We start from the raw sequence: 19,375 nt of genomic DNA on the forward strand, positions 1-19,375 counted from the left end.
ATTTTAGAGATGGGAACACAGACACAGAGCTGGTGTTAAGCCTGATGCCCTAGACCTTAAGGCAATTGAATGGAGGTATTGCAATTCAGCCCTCAGGCAGCAGGCTGCAGGGCTTAACTACTCTCCCTTCCTGTGATTTGCAAGTAAGGGCTGACTTCTCTGAGCAGGCGGTGTTTGAGTTGAGACCTGCAGGCTCAGAATGAGGAACCATGTAAAGAACTGGGGAGAGAGCATTCTCAAACAGAGGAAACAGCAAATGCAAAGAACCAGGAGTAGAAGAGAGCTCAGTGTTATTAAAGTAAAGCGACAATGTGGCTGGAGTTAGAAACGTGGTCCAGTAAGAGATTGCAGTGTCAGGTAGATAGGATCAGTGGACACCTGTGGGCCACATTTTATTTTAAAAGCAACTGGAAGTAAAACAAATAATATTTTAAATTAAATGTTTCATTTTAACAGATAAATGTAAATTCACATGCAGTTGTCAGAAATAATACAGAGAGAGTGGGTGTTCCCTTTACGCACTTTCCCCCCAGTGGCTGCATCTTGTAAATCCATAGTGATGCCACAATGAGGACATTATCACTGATAGAGTCAAGATACAGAACATTTCCGTCACCACAAGGACTCCCCATCTTGTCCTTTGATAGCCACTTTCACTTTCCGGTCACCTTCTTCCCTTCCTCCTTCTTTAACTTCTGTTAACCACACATCTGTAATAGACTTTTATAATTTTGTCATTTCCAGAATGTTATATAAATTGAATTGTACAGTATAACCTTTGCGATTTACTTTTTTCACTAAGCATAATTCACTGGAGAGTCCGTTGTCCACTTTATTGTATATGTCAGTAGTTCATCCCTTTTTATTGATGAGTAATATTCCATGGTAGGATGAACCACAGTTTAACTATTCACCTGTCAAAAGACAACTGAGTTATTTCCAATTTAGGGCTATTACAAACAAAGCTTCTATAAGCATTCATGTATAGGTTTTTGTATGTCTTCATTTCTCTGGAATAAATGCACAGGAGTACAATCGATGGGTCATAAGGTAGTTGCATGTTTAGTTTTTCAAGAAACTGCCAAACCGTTTTCCAGAGTGGCTATGCCATTTTACATTCCCACCAGCAATGTACGAGTGATTCCATTTCTCTGCATCCTCACCAAAACGTGGTGTTGCTACTATTTTTGATTTTACCCATTCTGACCCATATGTGGTAATATCTCATTACAGTTTTAATTTACATTTCCCAATGGCTAATGATGGTGAACATCTTTTCATGTGCTTATTAGCCATCTGTTTCTCTTCTTCAGAGAAATGTCTCGTCATGTCTTTTGCCCATGTTCTAATTGGATTGTTCAATTTTTTATTCTTGAGTTTTGAGAGTATTTTGTAAATTCTACCTTCTAGTCCTTTATAAGATATGTGGTTTACAAATATGGCCCCCCACTCTGTAACTCATCTTTTCAACTCTTCACAGAGTTTTTCGCAAAGCAGAACTTTTTAATTTTGATAAAATACAGTTTATCAATTTTTCCTTTCATGAATTGTACTTTTGGTGTCAAGTCTAAGATTCTTAGTCCAGCTCAAGGTCCTAAAGATTTTCTCCCATTTTAAAAAACAGGATAAGTTTATGTTTTACATTTAAGTCTGTGATCAATTTTGAGTTAATGTTTATATAATGGGTGAGGTTTATGGTGAGGCTTCATTTTTTTGTTTGTGAATGTCCAATTGCTTCAGCATCATTTCTTGGAAAACTTATCTTTCCTCTGATGAACTGTTTTTGCACCTTTGTCAAAAATCAGTTGGGCATATTTGTAAGAGTCTATTGCTGGGTTTTCTGTTCTGTTCTATTGATCTATATGTCGATCCCTTCACCAGTATCTCATAGTCTTGATTACATAATAGGTCAAAATTGGGTAGATTGTTTGCTCTTCCTTAATTTTTTTGAAATATTTTAGCTATACTACTTCCTTATTTTATATAAATTTTATAACAATCTTGACTATATCCACAAAAAAATCTTATTGGAATTTTAGTAGAAATTGTGTTAAACGTGTATATCAATTTGGGGAGCACTGACATCTTTAATATGTTGAGTCTTCCAATCCATGAACACAGTGTATCTCTCCATTTTTTAAAATTTCTTTCATCAGTGTTTTGTAGTTTTCATCACACCAGTGCTATTCATGTTTTTATAGATTCACATCTAAGTATTTCATTTTTGTTTTTAAATAATGATAAATAATGTTAGTATTTTTATTTCAGTCTTCAGGGGTTCATTGATAACATATGAAATACAATCAGTTTTTGGATGTTTATCTTATATTTTGCTGAACTTACTCATTAGCTCTAGGATTTTACATATATTTTTTTTTGGCGGATTCTTGGGTATTTTCTAAGTGGGTTATTATGTCATCTTCAAATAGGGACAGTTTTATTTGTTTCTTTCCAAATTGTATGTCTTTTATTTCTTTTTCTTGCCTTATTATACCAGCTAGGACATCCAGCACTATGTTGAATATGAGTAGTAAGAGTAAACAGTCTTGCTTAACTCCTGATAATAGGGAGAAAACATTCAGTCTTTCACTATTGAATTTAACATTGGCTATAAATTTTTTTGTAGGTGCTCTTTACAGTGTTGACAAAGTTCTCCCTATTCCAATTTTTCTAAGAGGTTTTTTTAAAATCAGGAATGTATTGAATTTTGTCAAATGTTTTTTCTATCATGATTGATATGATCATGAAATTTTACTTCTTTAGCCTGATAATACGTTGACTTATTATCAAATATTAAATCAGCTTTGTTTCCTGCAATAAGCCTCACATTGTCGTGGTATATAATTTATTTTATATGTTGCTGAATTCTATTTGCTAATAGTTTGTTAAGGATTTTTGTGTCTATACTCATAAAGAATATTGGTCTGTAATTTTCCTTTTTTGTGCTGTTTTTGTCTAGTTTTGATATTGGGCAATACTAGCTTTTTAAATAGTGAATAGAGAAGTTTTTCTTTCTTTCTATTTTCTGAAAGAGATTGTGTAGAATTGGTTGTTAACTCTTCTTTAAACATATGGTAGAATTCTCTGATGCAACCATCTGGGCCTGAAGATGTTCTGGGGAATTTTTAAATTACAAATTTGATTTCCTTAGTAGTTATAAAGCTATTCAAACAATCCACTTCATGTTGGGTAAGTTGTGGTCATTTTTGGTTTTCCAGGAATTGGTTTATTTTGTCTACATTTTCAGGTATATGTGTGTAGAGTTATTCATAGTATTCCTTTATTATCCTTTTGATGTGTTCAGGGTCAATAAAGATAGCCTGTTTCCTTCCTAATTTTGGGAATTTGTGTGTTTTCTCTTTATGTCTTTGTCAGTTTTGCAAGATGTTTGTCCATTTTATTGATCTTTTCAAAGAGCCAGTTCTCTGTTTCACTGATTTTTTACTACTTTCTGTTTTCAATTTTATCGATTTGTATTCTAATCTCATTTTATTCCTTCTCTTTGTTTCTGTTTATTTTGTAATTTTTTTAGGTTCTTGAAATAGGAGCTTAGATTATGGATTTAAGAGTTTTCCTTTTTTTTAATGTACACATTCAGTGTTACAAATTTCCCTCTCAGTACTGCATTAGCTGTGTCCCACAAATTTTGATACATTGTAATTTGACTTGCATTTAGTTAGTTTTCTTTATTTCCTTTGAGACTTCCTGTGTGACCCATAGATTATTTAGTTTCCATGTGTTTAGAGATTTTCCTCTTATCTTTTTTATTGATTTCTATTTTTATTTCAATGTAGTTGAAAAACACACTATATCCTTTTCATTCTTTTAAATTCATTAAGGTTTGTTTTATGGCCCAAGATAGAGTCTATCTCACATATATTCCATGGACACGGCTATTATTGGATGAAGGGTTCTATGGATGTTGATCCAATCCTGGTGCTCAGCAGTGTTGAGTTTTCTACGTCCTTGCTGATTTCTGTCTAGGTATTCTGCTAATTGTTGAGAAAGGAGTATCAAACTTTTCAACCATGATTGTGGATTTGTCTATTCCTCCTTTCAGTCCTATCAATTTTTGTTTCACATATTTTGCAGTTTTTGCTTCACATATTTTGCAGCTGTGTTGTTGGGTGCATACGTATTTAGGATTGCTACATCTTCTTGGTGGATTGACTCTTTTATCATTATAAAATATCCCTCTCTGTCTCTGGTCATTTTCTTCACTCTGGAGTCTACTTTATCTCATGTTAATAGAGCCACTCCTGCTTTCCTTTGATTAATGTTTGCATGATATGTCTTTTTCCATCTTTTTACTTTTACTTGCTTAAATTGGTATATTTAGATTATTTGTATTTGGTGTAACATATTAATATGTTAGGGCTGATGTTGACCACTCACTCTCAAGGGAGGGTGCTCCTTGTTACTGCTGGGTAGCAATGGGGATCTGGTTCCCCAAGTAGTCTCCACCGACATTGCAGTGGGTATGGCTTCATTACCATCGGATAATCATGAAAGTCCTGGCTCTCCACCCTAGTAGAGAGAGAAAGGAATGACTTATTACTGCTGAGGTGTCCCAGGTGGTTTCCACTGACATTGTGAGAAGGGCAAACCTCAAAACTGGCCAGCAGAAATGAAAGTCCTAACTCCCTACCTGGCCTTCTCTGACACTACCCCAGTATGTTTGGAGAGATGCTGTGTTTTTACAGCTATGTGAGGGTAGATTATTTATTGTCTAATCGCTTTCGTCTTGCTAGACTTCCCTTTCCTGATCCTTTGACTAGAGAGAGCAGGATTTTGTTGGGACTTTTTTTGTCTGCTCTTGTTGTTGGCATTTCCATATTGCTATCTTCTTCAGCTAAAAGTCTGGAATATGTGAAGCAACAGGAAAACCCAGAAAACTCACCACAAGTTCATTTCTAGGGTTCTGAAGTCCCTTGACAATCTGCTTTCTTCTCTCCACCTTTCAGATTCTTTTTGTGTTTGTTTTATATATAATGTCCAGGCATCTTAGTTGTTCTTAACAGGAGGAAAAGGGCAAAATATGTTTACTCCATCTTCCTGGAAGCAGAACACCAAAATGATTTTTAAGAAGGCAATTAGACTGATTTGTATAAACACTCCTTTGCATACACTTTGCCCTATTTTGTGTCATATAGTACTCACTTGGCAAAAGTACATCCCTGGTTTAATCCAACTCCCCACCTACTCTGCTTCTGCACGAATGCAGTTGAAATTGCCGAAGCAAAGCACACAACACACTGTCTCATTTTATATGATGACTGCAGACATACTTCCTTTGTGTCCTTAATATGGCCTACTATCCTACTACATTTGCCTTGTCCATTCTATCTGTCCCCCATCTGTACCCAATACAACTATTTTACTTTTCCTTTCTCCTCACTCCTCCAACACTTCTTTTTCCATCTTTACCCTCAACTCTCAGCTATTGATCTTGCTTCCTGTGTCACTGAGAAAGCTGAAGCAATTTGAGGGGAATCTCCACAAATTCTTCATTCCACTTTTACTCATCCACCACAGTGTACTCATGTATTCTATCTTCCTATCTGTTGCTGTAAATAAACTATCTTGGGTTCCCAATTACCCCAACATTTAGTGGCTTAAAACAATAAGCATATATCATCCCACAATTTTTATGCGGCAGGAGTGAAGGAGCAACTTAACTGATGGTTCTGGCTCACAGTCTTTCATGAGGTTTCTGTGAAGATGTCAGCTTGGGCTTTAACCATTGGAGGCTTGACTGGTTCTGGAAGATCTGCTTCCAAGATGGTGCACTCACAGGGCTATTGGTAGGCGGTCCCAGTTCCTCACCAGAGGAACCTCTCCACAGGGCTGCTTGAGGGTCCTTACAGCATGGCAGCTGGTTTCCCTCAAACAAAGTGATCTGAGAGAGCAAGAGGGAAGCCACAATGCCTTTTATAACCAAGTCGCAGAAGTCACACACCATCACTCTGTCACATTCCATTTGTTAAAAGCGGTTCACTAAAACCAGCCCGTATTCAGAGGAAACACAATTAAACTCCACCTATTGAAGGAAATAGTGTCAAAGTATTATGGGCAAGGTTTTTTTGTTTGCTTGGTTTTTTTACTTTTATTTTAGGCTTGTGGGTGGACATGCGTTAAAACCACATGATATAAAGCAAATCCCTTCATTTAGAGGACATCACTCTAACAAGTGTCTCCCTTTCTCCTACATCATCCATTTTTACATCTTTACTTGATCATTCTCATCATTTAACAAACTTGTCAATTTTCCCAGCTTTTAAAAGAAACTCCCCCAGATACACTCAAATATTTTTCTTGCCTTTGCAGTAAAACTCTTCAAAGGAGCTGCCATTAGTGTCTTCCCACTCTCTCTTAAACCCATTCCAATCAAGCTTTCGTTACAATTCATGAAAACTCTTCTTGTCAGGTCACCAATGACCTCAATGCTGCTAAACCCAATGATCAGTTCTGAGTCCTCATATTATTTGATAATCAGTAACAGTGATCACTCTCTCTTCCTTAAAACGCTTTCTTCATTTGGCTTCTAGTTCACCTCAGTCTCTTGGTTTTCCTCCTATTTCAGTGATTGCTTCTTTTCAGTCTCCTCCACTGGTTTCTCTTCTCTGCAACTTATTAATGTTATAATGCATCAGTTCTAGGACACTGCTTCTTTGTTTATCTCAAATTACCCTCACTATCTTAGTAATTTCATACAATCTCATGGCTTTAAATATCATATAGGCCATGACCCACAACTTTATAACTGCAGTGCAGTCCTGTTAGCTGAACTCTTGACTCACACTTTCAACTGTTTATTCAACATCATCTCTTCTCAAATGTTTGGTAGATGTCTAAAAATCAACATGCCTCTGAGATGTCTATGTCATACCACAGATCTGCTATGCACTTAGCCTTCCTTGTCTCAGCAATGGCAACTCCATCTTTCCAATTGTGCAAACAAAAATCTGGAAGTTATGTTTGACTTGTCTCTATGTCTTATAGCACACAGCCAATCCATCAGTACATCTCTTTGATTTTTCTTTTCAAAACGTATCTGGAATACAATCTCTTTTTACTATCTCCATGATCACCTAGGCCTTTCATGTCTTTTCTCAGATGTCACCTTCTCATTGAAGCCTATCCTGACCACATTGTTTAAAATTGCTTCCCTCACTTCTGCCCAACTTTATACTGATTTATTTTTCCTTTTCCCCACATATAGCACATATCATCTTCTAACATACTATGTAATTTGTTTATTTATCATATTGATTGTCTCCACAAAGGCAAGGGTCTTTGTTTTGCTCACTAGAGGGTCCCAATTTTGTTTGCTTCACTGGTGTTACTTTTAGGTACACCTATAGAGGCATTCATAGCATGTAGTATTTGCTCAGTAAATATTTGGTTCTGAACAAACCTTGCTTATGTTTTTTTAAAAAAAAATACCCCTATGGCTGCTGTATGAATATAGATTGATGGGAGTGGAGGGAAAATACATATCCCTTAGAAATGTTTTCACCTGCTAGTAATAGACAAAAATGAGACCACTTTGGATGAAACAAGAGTTATTTTCCCTTAGAATATGATGTGAGAGATGTAACTTTTGGACTTAGTGTATCAGGGCTAATGTCTTTGTGACTGTAGTCCCTTTTTTCTCATTCTCACAACTAGTTACAGCAGCTCCGGCCATCAGATTTACATTCTAGGTGAGGAGACGGAGGAAGGTAAATAGGGAGTTTCTGAGAGTCAGGGACATTTTGCATTAGCTTACACAAAGGTGGAGATGAAGAAATGCAAAGAGATTTTGCAATATATGTTTGTTATAAATTGGGAGAATAGTAATGAAAAAAGTGACTCGTAGGTTATTTATATAAGCGATTGGGTAAATGGTGGAGTCATTTATCTAAGTGGTTCAAATGCAAGGAGAAAGAGATACGGAGAGAAAAACTCAAGATCTCCAAACTGGGCATACTAAATCAGAGATGCTCACTCATTATCCAGGTGTAAATTTCAAGGAGGCAGTTGGATATACAAGTCTGATGGTAATGGGAGAGGTTTGGGCTGGAGAGACACACTGGAGAGTCATGAGCACATGGGTGGTATTTAAAGCCATTGTACCAGATGAGATCACCAGCGAATGTAGATAGTGTTCAAAATTGAGTCACAGATAAAGGGGAGGAGGAGAAAAAGCTAAAAGACTGAGAAGGAGAAGAAAGGGGAAAATCAGGAAAATGTTGTGTCATTGAAATCAGAGAGCAGAACGTTTTAAGAACAGAATTACTTAGCCTTTTGGGATCCCAGTTTTCTCCTCTGTGAAATGAGGTGAGAATAGCTATCTCTTAGGGTGTTTATGAGGATGAAATGCTATCATGTGTGTAAATATCGGAATAGTGGTTCACCATGATAGGCACACAATCAAGGTCTGCTCCCCACCCTTTGGGGTAGCCTCCTAGCCTATGTTCCCAGACCCATGGAGGAAAAAACACTTTCCAGATAACCTTTTTATATTCCAGCGGTCTATGTTGATTCAATATGGTAAATAGCCATTTGTCTGGAAAAATATTTATGCAGGATGACTAGAACAAATATTGATTTTGTTTTATCCTGGTATCCATATAACTCAAGGACAAGGGAAATTCAGCACATGAATTTTAGAAACAGTAAATGTGTTGCTCATATTTTCGAGTCTGTATTAGTAATGAATAAATTAACACTTGCTTGATGAATAAACAAATGAATGAATCAAGTGAAAGGGAATGACGTAATGTCTATTCCAGGGCAGTATTAAGCTGTTTGTAAGTGTATGTGTTAATTTTCTTAAGGTGGTTGGCATAGTTGGTTCCAAAATGGTGTTATCAAGTTAATATTGCAGGACTAGTCCTTGCTCCAACACCACATATTGAACTATTGACTACCCAGCAATGGACCAGTGACAAACCCATCACTACTGTAGGAAACAGTAAAAACTCAACTCAAAGAAGATAAACTCTACCTTAGATCGCGAATTTAGAAGATGTACTCTACTTTCTAGGGAGTGAATATAGAATTTACATCCTCTTATATATTAAGGCCAGATTTAGCTTCTGGGGACCACTTCATGCAGTTTCTGCAAGTATATTTGTGGATATGTCTACATGTCTGTGTAGGCAAGGTAAATTCATGCTTTCGGACAAAGGAGTGCAAGCCTACACTGATCCTAGGAAAGATTTACTCACTTACAGTCAAGTGAATGAAAATCAGAGTGGAAAAATCAAGGGATGTAATTTGAAGTGAGAACAGCATTGGAAGCATTGGAGTTTGTTTTATTTATACTGATACTGAGTTCTTGGAGCCAAGCATTTTTTCTCCTCGGTTGGTGGCTCTTTGTTGCTTTTGGCTCTTTTTTTAAATTTTTTTTTCTGCTTGCTTTGAAGCCACGCTGAATAAACCCATAGCAATAATCAAATGGAGGATTTAAATATGACCCACGTGAAACTGTTCTGACAGTCGGGGTACCTGAGAACTGTCCAACAACACTTAATTTACCAACTTCCTTTTCCCCTCACTAGTGAGGGACGTATGTACAGACTTCAGGGAACATGGTTGCATAATGGTTATAGGATCTAATTTAAACTTGTTTTTAAATAGCAATAAAATGTATACTGGGTTGAAGAATCTATCTCACAGCTGCCTACAGCCATTTTTTTAAATCACTCTTTCATGCAGCATCCCTGGAAAGTCATCCATTAACCCAAGAGAGGGAGCATGGACTCCCACAAAGGAAGCATTTTGTTGCCCACTGAACACATATTGAAAGCACTGTTCTGTAGTTTGAAAATCTTCAATCTGTTGCACCCTTTAAATCTTGGCTGGCGAAGACAGGACCTAACAGATCACATTCCCAGAGTTCTACTGGCAGTACTGATAAAATAAAATGAAGAAGTCAGTAAAATAAAGGCCACATTGCTAGTGTGTGAAGTTCAAGGAACCCTGGTCAAAAATTTAATGTTTGTTAAATGGAAAGGGAAACAGCCTATCCTCCAGTGCCTGCTAAAAATGTAATGATTTTCCTGGCATGCTTTAAGGGAAGGGCAAATCATAGTTTTGAGTTCAATTTCATGTGGCCCCTTGAGAAAGGAAACTGAAAACAGCAAAGAAAAACTCTAATCAGGAGCAAGATATTTGCTGCTAGTTTTCCCTCACAACCCATGCCAACCAGTGGAACAACAGCTAATATTAATGGTTTTTTTTCTCAGTGCCTTTGGGAGGCACTGTGAGCCCAGGTGAGTCTAAGCTAAGCACTGGCCAGGTGCAGAGAAAAGAGACTGGCAGGAGGTAGGGTCTGTAATGTCCGGCAGCCCGTGTCGGAGCTTTAGATTAGGAGAGAGTTAGGTGACGGGCTTCTGGACCAGAGATAGCTTTGGAAGGGGGTGGGGAGGGGACTGTGGTTATAATAAGAGCTAATTCTGATTAGGCACTAGCTGCATACCAGGCACTGTATCAAGTATATTCCAGAGATTATCTTTTCATTTCATAGAAGTTAGTTACTATTATTACTCCTGGGTTCACAGATGAAGAAACTGAGGCTCTGGTAGGTTAAGGGTCTTGCCCAAGGTTCCCCCTGCAGTGAGTGGGGGAGCCAGGGTTCACAACCAAAAACTATGACTCCAGGATTTAGCCTCTTAACACACGGTGCTAGATCAGGCCTCAGGGACTCAGTGGCTGAGTCTCTGTGTTGGGCATGACCATGACATCCTCTTCTGTTTTCTTCCTTCTGCCACTCTTCTGCAGACCTGGCCATCACCCAGGCTCAAACACAGATAATGGGAGAACAGAGACAAGTGAGACAGCCAAGGAGAGGAGGTAGGCAGTGCAGGGTCCAGAGACAGGAAGAACTAGGCACCTGGGAACTCGACAGCTGACGGGAAGGACCTGTGTTGGTCCTGATGGAAGGACCAACACAGCTCATGTTGGCGCTTCAGAAATCCGCTGGCATTAACTTCCAGAGAACTTCTCTACAGTTGTCCCCAATTATTTCATCAAGGAGTCAAAGTAACAAAACTGGGATAGGATAATGGCCAAATAGTGAATTAAAATCTACACTATGAAGTAGTGTGTCCAAGAGTTTCATTTTCATTGGTATTTTTGGCCATCATTAAGGAAATAGGTTAGTATGTTGCAAATTGTTTACTACTGCCTTCAAATCTCCAAAGAGCTTCAGTGAGGGAGGGAACTGATTGGTTCTATGTGGCTTCTAGAGAGGCATTAATTCCTATTAGTTCTATTGGGAAGGACTGTCTATCAGTGTACAACCAACCCCACAAAGCAGGACTTCCCCACAAAGCAGGACTTCACCACAGAGCACAGCCGAGCAGAAGCAAGGGCACTGGTCAGGACTCAGCTGCACATTATAATCTCCTGGGCAGTTTTCAGAAAGTCTGATGCCTTGGTCTTACCCCCAGAAATTCTTACTTAGATGATGTGAGGTGGAGCCCTGGCGTTAAGATCTTTAAAATCTCCCCCACGTGATTCCGAGATTCAGCAAAGTTTGAGAACCGCTGACTTAGATATCTTATCAGGGATGCTGCAGCACAAATTGAGTAGGAGGTTGGTCCAGATTATTTCTAAAGTCCCTTTCAGTTCTAAGATCCTAAATTGCTAACCAAGGCCATTCACTGTGAGTTTGCTGTTTATGATGGCTATGGATAATTTTATGATTAATTATTAGTGACAGTGGACTACAATTTTTTACATGTAGAAAAGTGACATGCTGTAAGCAACAAAAGACCACATCCACTATTTTGGATTTCTGTCTCTTTGAAATTATGTTTAAGGAAAAGAAGCTAAGAAAATGTACGATAGATTTAGAATGCTATTAATCCGAAACCACCCTTCCTCCCTGGCTCTGTATCCTGGCACACTGGAACATGGAGAGTTTCTGGAGATTAATAATAACAGCGCACATGGATCTACTTGCATCTCGGATATCCAATCTCATTGTTTCAAGGGAAAAATGATATTGGACTTAGACGAATTTTCCAGAGGGAAAGAAGAGTGTGCAGTATGACTGCCAGTTGGAAAGCACAGGCACAGAGCAGACTTCGTCTCCACTTTATATCCCTGACATCTTGCATCGTTTTTCTCACTCCTAGATCTAAGTATTGTATTTGGCAGAAACTGTCAGAATCCCTTCAAACCAGTCTGAACTTCATACAAGGGCCTGAACTAATTCCACATAGGGACTTAGAATCACAGTTGCCAGTGGACTATTTAAAGACAGAAGTGCAGGACTTGTATCAACATAACTGCTTCCAGTAGATGCGGCACGGTTCAAGGAGTCCTGCCTAGTGGAAACAAGTTCTTGGTCTGATTTTAACCTGCCATGATCCCTGCAGCGTGACTTTGGACCAACTATGTCCCCCTCAGTGCTTCAGTAACCTTAGAAGTTAAGCAAACACAGAAATGCTGACTCACTTCAGAGGGGGGCATTGTGAAACCCAGAAAGAGGCCCTGCATTAGTAACACAAAAGGAAGCTAAACTGTGTTTTCATGATCCCAGACTAGAGTCTCCAGAACTTTTAACTTGATATAGCTCTGTGGTTCCCACTGTGGGGCGGGCTGTGACTGACAGTGGAGCTAAAGTAGTTATTCAGCACTTGTCCACAGGAAAATCCTAAAGCTTGATGTTCTGAATATTACCGCCTCTAAAACATATATTGTGGAAAACTGCACTGTTCCTCTGTGAGTTAAGAGTTTAATACATTATATTGATTACAAATCAATTTCAAGCTGTTCATGTTGAACTTGTCAAACAGCTTTGGCAAAAGAGAATGGGTTGGCAAACAAATAACTTCCTGGCATGTGGGGGCAGAATGACTTAGAAACCTCGGAACTCAGGGAAGTTAAGGATGCTGAGAAAAGAGCAACAGGATCTGGGGTCTGAAATGTCCACTCATATAGAGAAGGAAATTTCTATGACTATTGAAATCAGCTACTTGGGCAGGTAAATGATTGGCAAGAACAGAAGGCAGTTAATGAACCATCCACCAGCTTTGGAAGGCAGCAAATGATGGAGAAACCAGAGGGAGGCTGAGACAGAGAGGAAAGCAAGCCATAGCCTGCCTTATCAAAGAAGAATCTTCCCAAATCCTACTGCAAAGAAGAGAAAGAAAATAAATACCACAGTAGGAGATGATGACACATGAAACCAATTGGCTGAACATTATGCCCAAAGAGAAACTGCATTTCACAAGTATATTTTTCTAAGGGACATTTTGGCACCTGATTCATAATCTCTACCTACTCAAACTCTCCTGCTGTCCCAAGCAAGGAAGCATTTTTGTGGAATACCCATCTCTCACTCTTACTTGAAATTTCTTAATTTACTCTGCTCCATTCACCTTCATCTAGGCCCCACTGGAGAAACCCACTCTTCCGGCCACACTGGGATCTTGTTTATGACCCCAAAACAACTCCATCACTGAGACTTTGAACTCTGATCAGCCACACCCCAAACGTATCCCCTTATGTGGTTAACACCCTATCTCTGCTCTCACTGCCCTTGCCTGTGGAGCCCATGAGACCTCATAAGATCTCTGCCTTCTTTTTTTTTTTTTTTTTGAGACAGGATCTCACTCTGTTACCCAAGCTGGAGTACAGTGGTATGATCTCAGCTCACTGCAACTTCCACCTCCTGGGTTCAGGTGATCCTCCCGCCTCAGCCTCCCAAGTAGCTGGGACTACAGGCACACACCACACCTGGCTAATTTTTGTATTTTTTGTACAGACAGGGTTTCACCACATTGCTCAGGCTGGTTTCGAACTCCTGGACTCAAGAGATCCACCCATCTTGGCCTCCCAAAGTTCTGGGATTATAGGTGTGAAACATGGCACCCAGCCAAGATCTCTGTCTCATGTATCCTGAACCCATCCATCATTCCCAGGCCAATCAGTTCTCTGGGGGGTTCCACTGCCTCTCCTACATACCCAGAATCATACTATGATGGCTTGTCTATTTAACCGTTCCCTGTCAGTAACCCTAACTCTCACTACAGCTACCACATCAAGAGACCCTTCCCCAAATTCGCCCTTCTAATCTCCTGCATCCATGCTGCTGAACACTGCTTGGAGAAAAATAATACAAACATCTAAATTACAGTCCCCACAGTTGGTGGTTTCCAGCTTCTGCTGAGCTTGCAGTGCTGCTTGGCAAGTCTTGCCTTGCTCTGGTCACCTCTCGGCAGCCGTTCCACATCCCCAGTGCTCCTGGGAAGCTGCCCTATTCCACCCTGACCCAATCCATCTACTCTCCACCTTGCCTCCCATCCCACAGAAAAGAGGAAGTCAAGACATGTTCAATCTTTCTCTTCTCAGCCTCACCATCAAACTTATCTACAGCTGCATCCAGGCCTGCCTATTTCCCCCTGCTCTGGAAAAAGGAACCTCGCTGGGCATTTGAAATCATTGCCTCCTTCCCTCTCCGTGCCCTCTGGCCTGCTCCCTCCCTTTCCCCTGGCTTCTCTCCCTCCACTTCACACTTGCTCAAGACTCTCTACTCCTCCAAAACAAACAAAAAAGACAACCGTGGCTCCCTTCTATTCCACAACTCCCTCTAACCATCCCATCTCTCCTCTTTCCTTTCCAGCTAACCTTTAAAATTACTTCCATATTCATTGCTGGCAGCTCCTTACTCCCATTTGTTCTTTGATCCACAGAAATCTGACTTCTGTCCATGCCACAGGAACTGCTCTTGCTCTCACCAATGAGCAAGTTCCAGATCCCAGGGATAGTGTTGAGTTTTTATCTTGCTGAACTTATTTCAGTTTCTTGAAGCCACTTTCTCCCTGGACTGTCTTCAGTTCTCCTTCTGCCTCCTAAACTGCTCTTGTCCCTTAAACGTCGCTGCTTGCCAGGATTCTCTCCCCTTCACTGCTCCCCAGCTCCTGCCCTTGCCTCTGCTGGCACCAGCTTTTGGTCCTTCCTCCATAAAACCACCACCACTATGGACTTTCTTTTCCAAAATGCAAATCTGGTCATGTCGCCACTCTACCTAAAACCCTCTAGTGCCTCCCCAGCACCCACTGAATGGAGGCTCTTCTCCTTGTTGCTGAACACAGGGCTTTTCTCAACCTGGCTGCCAGCAATGTGTCCAGCCTCGTCTCTTTTTCCTGCTGAAAAGTATTCTGTGCTGCAGCTATTCAGAAAAACTTGCACAAGCTCTGTTATGCAAGGACAACCTATGATAAATACTAACGAAGTAATATTAAATAAAAGGACATTCTAACAGGAGTTACTTACAGAGGGTTCAATTAATGTCTCCTCATCTTAATATTATTTAATATTTACATGATTTTTTTCCTCCCGAGAGGTTTTTTCATACTTCTTCGTCTTTGCACAGCTGTTTCCTCTATTTAGAATGGTCCTTCCCACTTAGTAAATTACTCAACCTTCAAAATCCAGCATAAATGAATGTCCCAACCCCTCCAAAGCCACCCTTTGCTTGCCTCTTTCTGGCCTTGGTCTCCTGGCCCAGGAGAATAGCTGGCTTCCTTTTTCATCCACAGCGTCTTGTGGCACCTCCACTGTGGCCCTTGTCTAACTGCACTTCAATGTTTTCCTCAAGTGCCTGTTTCCCTCACTGGTCTGAGAGCTCCCTGAAGGCAGGTACCATGTCTTTATCATCTTCAAATCCCCAAACCAGCCCATCCCTGTCACATAGCAGGCTCAAGGAATGATGAATTTTATTAGGTTAGACCATGTGAAATTGCCATTTTTATAGGTCACAAATAATCAAATACCAGCAATTTCATATGATTTGACCTATTCTTTAAGTATTTTTGGTGTCTTTCTCTATGAAGCTCATTGTGTAATTAATCCTAGGGAAATTCCTGCAGGATACTATGAGAAATCATGATAATCATTTTATAGGTGGTTCAGTAGGTCAGTGACAGAAGTGGAGCTGGAACTAGATGTTCTTATGGTCATATCCCTCATCTTAGGGTCGACAGTACTAGACTCATGGAATTCTAGAGTGAGAAATAAATTCAGAGGGTCACCTGCCTGGCAGCTCCAGGCAGTGGGACACATAAATCATCCTTAAATGGTTCTCTGTCTTTCCTATCATTTGTGCAAAGTTGAAGATGATATGCTCTCTTGCAATAATAATTTAATATTTCCCTCTCACACCCTTGCCAGGCAGTCCATTTCTAACCCATCTTTCTCTTGCTGCAATATGTCAATTTCCGACTTTACAGAGATAAAAGCAGCTTCAATGTACCCAGCTTATAATAACCCTCCTACTACTTATTACAGCCACTTGTCCTCCCCTCAGTTTTATTTTACTTCTGAAAAAAGTCCCTTCTCTTCTAAACTCTATTCATAGGCTCTTCACATCATTTTAATCAAAAGATTTCAGGATCTTCTAAAACAATATTTCCTAGTTTCATTAGACCATGTTAAAAATGGAATATCCATTAACATCCTCCTGACCTAATGTTCAGTGGAGTGAAATTTGGGAAACAGGGCTCTGTGATGTTCACACATTCCTTTTTAAATGTTAAGATGAAAAATTAGATGTGACTTCCTAGTAAAGACGTCACTTGTATCACCTACAGTACAAAGATGATTTCCCAGCCTTTGCAAGGTCATAATTCTGTTTACATACTTATTATTGCAATAGTCTCTTAAACTGCAGGCTCATAATGTCACCTCATACTTAGAACATACTTGTGCTTTTATAGTCTTGAATAATAATTGAGCTTTCATTCCCTCTCTTGCATAATGACTAAGTTTGGATTTTATTTATTGCATATGCTATCTTGATTGGGTTCTATCATCTATTTTTTTCTCTAAATTGTTCTCATCATTTAAACATTCCATCCATCTGAAGTCTTAGCAACCACCTCTGTCTTGTCACCTGCACTCCCCCAACCCTCAGAATTGAAATGTTTGTACCTTTTTGTCTTTGCAAAGCTGTTTCCTCTGTCTAAAGTAGTCCTTTTCACTGTGCAAATTGTATTACGTTGCTTTCAAATATACCACCTTTGAAGTTTTTTATTTTATTTAGAAATATTAGATAGCTTGGGAGGGAAGTTTCCTGATAAATTTCAGCAGGCATTTAATCATACTTGCTACTAGTTTAACCCTGTGCCAGGTACTGTGACAGCTTTCAAAGCTCATGGTTATCTCATCTTGGTGAAGGGGTAGTTCATACTTATAAGTAGTTCACTAACATTGGAAGGTATTATACAATCAAACACCTAGAGGAATAATAAAAAAGTAAGTGTCATGCAGGTCATAAGAAAAAAGCTATCAAGTTTACACTTGATCTATGATATGAAAGATTAGGAGGATTTAGGCGTTCAAAAAGAATGAAGAGGTGATGAGATGAAGTGCAGAAGTAACAGCAGGTGCAAATATCATCTATCTCTATTGTCCATATGGATGGGTAAACAATTGGCACATAGGTCAGTTACAGCCCCTATTACTCTATACTCGTACTAGCTGTATGTAAGTCTGGCATCCTCACTGCTTTATGACTACAATGATGGCAGAGACCATAATGTCCTTATCTACCTAGTGATTTTAAGGGTGCTTGGCCTGTAGTACATGCTCAGTAAACATATGTTTAAATTTTTAAAGGAAAATTGGTTTGAATGAAAAAGCAAGTTAATATAGGGAACAGTGAGTGAATTCAGATTATTGAGGCCTCTGAAAGGCACCTAGGCAATTTCAGCTTCCTTGGGTGGGAGCCACTGGAGTCCCGCATGGGAGTGACAAGATAATGGGATATTTGGGGAATTTATCTGGCAATAGTGTTCAGAACAAATTAAAAGAGGAGAAAGGGGAAAATGAAGGAATAAAGGCGTTGTCTAATCCTCCACCCATCACTCTATCTCTCACCCTCCCATCTCATGCTTCTAGAAAGATCTTTGGCATTTTGTTATCTTCATATCCCATTCACTCCTCAGCTCCTTCAAAATTCTCTTCTGTTCCCACTTCACAGCATTTAGCTACTCAATCTCTGCAGTATTTAACATCATTAACATTTATCCTTTAAAAATAGCTCTTTTTTATTACATAATTATTGTAACAAATTTAAACAATACTTAAAATGCAAAGAAGCAAGTAAAACGTACCCAAATCTCCTCTTCCAAAGATAATCACCATTAACACTTTGGTGAACATTCTTCCAAACATCTCTCTAGTCTATGCATACATGCACAAGCAGATGGCTCTGTGCATAGAGATTTACATAAATTGCATCATATAATACTCATTTCTTGCAGTAACTTGCATTGCTTTTCCTAAACAATAAATATAAATGTCAATAAGCATAAGCATAAGCCTGTGTAACTTTTGATAGGGGCATTGTGCTCTAATGAGTCCATAGCATTATTTATATTACAAGTTCTCCAGAGGATGAATGTTAAAAGTTTGTTTCCAGTTTTTACTATTCTAAACAATATTTCAGGAAACACTTTTATGCATTTATCCTTTTGCCATCTGTATTGTATTATTATTATTATTGAGACAGAGTCTTGCTCTGTGGTCCAGGCTAGAATGCAATGGCATGATCTTGGCTCACTGAGACCTCTGACTCCCAAGTTCAAGTGATTCTCCTGCCTCAGCCTCCTGAGTAGCTGGGATTACAAGCGTGTGCCACCATGCCTGGCTAATTTTTGTATTTTTAGTAAAGGCAGGGTTTCACCATGTTGGCCAGGCTGGTCTCGAACTCCCGACCTTGTGATCCGCCAGCCTTGACCTTCCAAAGTGCTGGGATTACAGGTGTGAGTCACTGCACTCGGCCGTATTGTATTATTTTTAATAAGCCCACTTCTTCTTTAAATTCTGTTATACATTACACATTCTTATAACCTGTCTCTGTTTTGTCCATTGGCTCTAATTTTTCCTGGTCCTCCCACCTCTCTGAGGTTTCTTCTCAGATTTCTTCATGGATTCTTTCCCTGGCCCTGGCTTACCCTTTAAACATTCATATGTAATTGATTTCCTTTGCACATTCTTGCCCTAGTTCTATGTCCTTTTCCCAACCAATCTCATTTACTCTCATAGTTTAACAACTGCATCTAGATGGATAACTACCATTTCCATTTCAGGTAAGATGTCAGGATCTTCACTGCTGACAGCTTTCCTGAAATTCAGATAGATATCTGCTAGCTGCTGCACCCAGATATCCCAGGCAAATCAGTGTATTTGGTGGATTTACTCTTCTCTCAAACCTACTCCAATCCCTGTACACTCAGCCATTTAGATGTCTCATACAAAAGCTTGGGGTTCATTTCTTATTCCTTCTTCTCTCATTGCTCTATGTCCAATCAATCATCAAGTTTGTGAATTCTCTCTCCTAAAAATATTATGAAATGTCTTAAGATTTTCT

At 39.3% G+C, this 19,375-nt stretch overlaps 1 long non-coding RNA gene across 2 annotated transcripts; it reads right to left on the reverse strand.

The window, feature by feature from the left end:
* Window positions 1–358: 358 nt before the first annotated feature.
* LOC108585046 lies at window positions 359–18,533 on the reverse strand. 2 transcript variants are annotated; one of them, XR_001900867.3, is made up of 4 exons: window positions 14,629–18,531; window positions 4,901–5,899; window positions 4,396–4,527; window positions 359–914 (listed from the first exon to the last, which is right to left on the reverse strand). It is a non-coding gene; the product is annotated as an uncharacterized LOC108585046 (long non-coding RNA). The 2 variants fall into 2 exon arrangements; XR_001900866.3 differs by having other exon boundaries at window positions 359–4,527; window positions 14,629–18,533.
* Between the last annotated feature and the right edge of the window lie 842 nt (window positions 18,534–19,375).

Source organism: Papio anubis, chromosome 4 (genome assembly GCF_008728515.1).
Source record: "Papio anubis isolate 15944 chromosome 4, Panubis1.0, whole genome shotgun sequence".
Classification (NCBI taxonomy): Eukaryota; Metazoa; Chordata; class Mammalia; order Primates; family Cercopithecidae; genus Papio; species Papio anubis.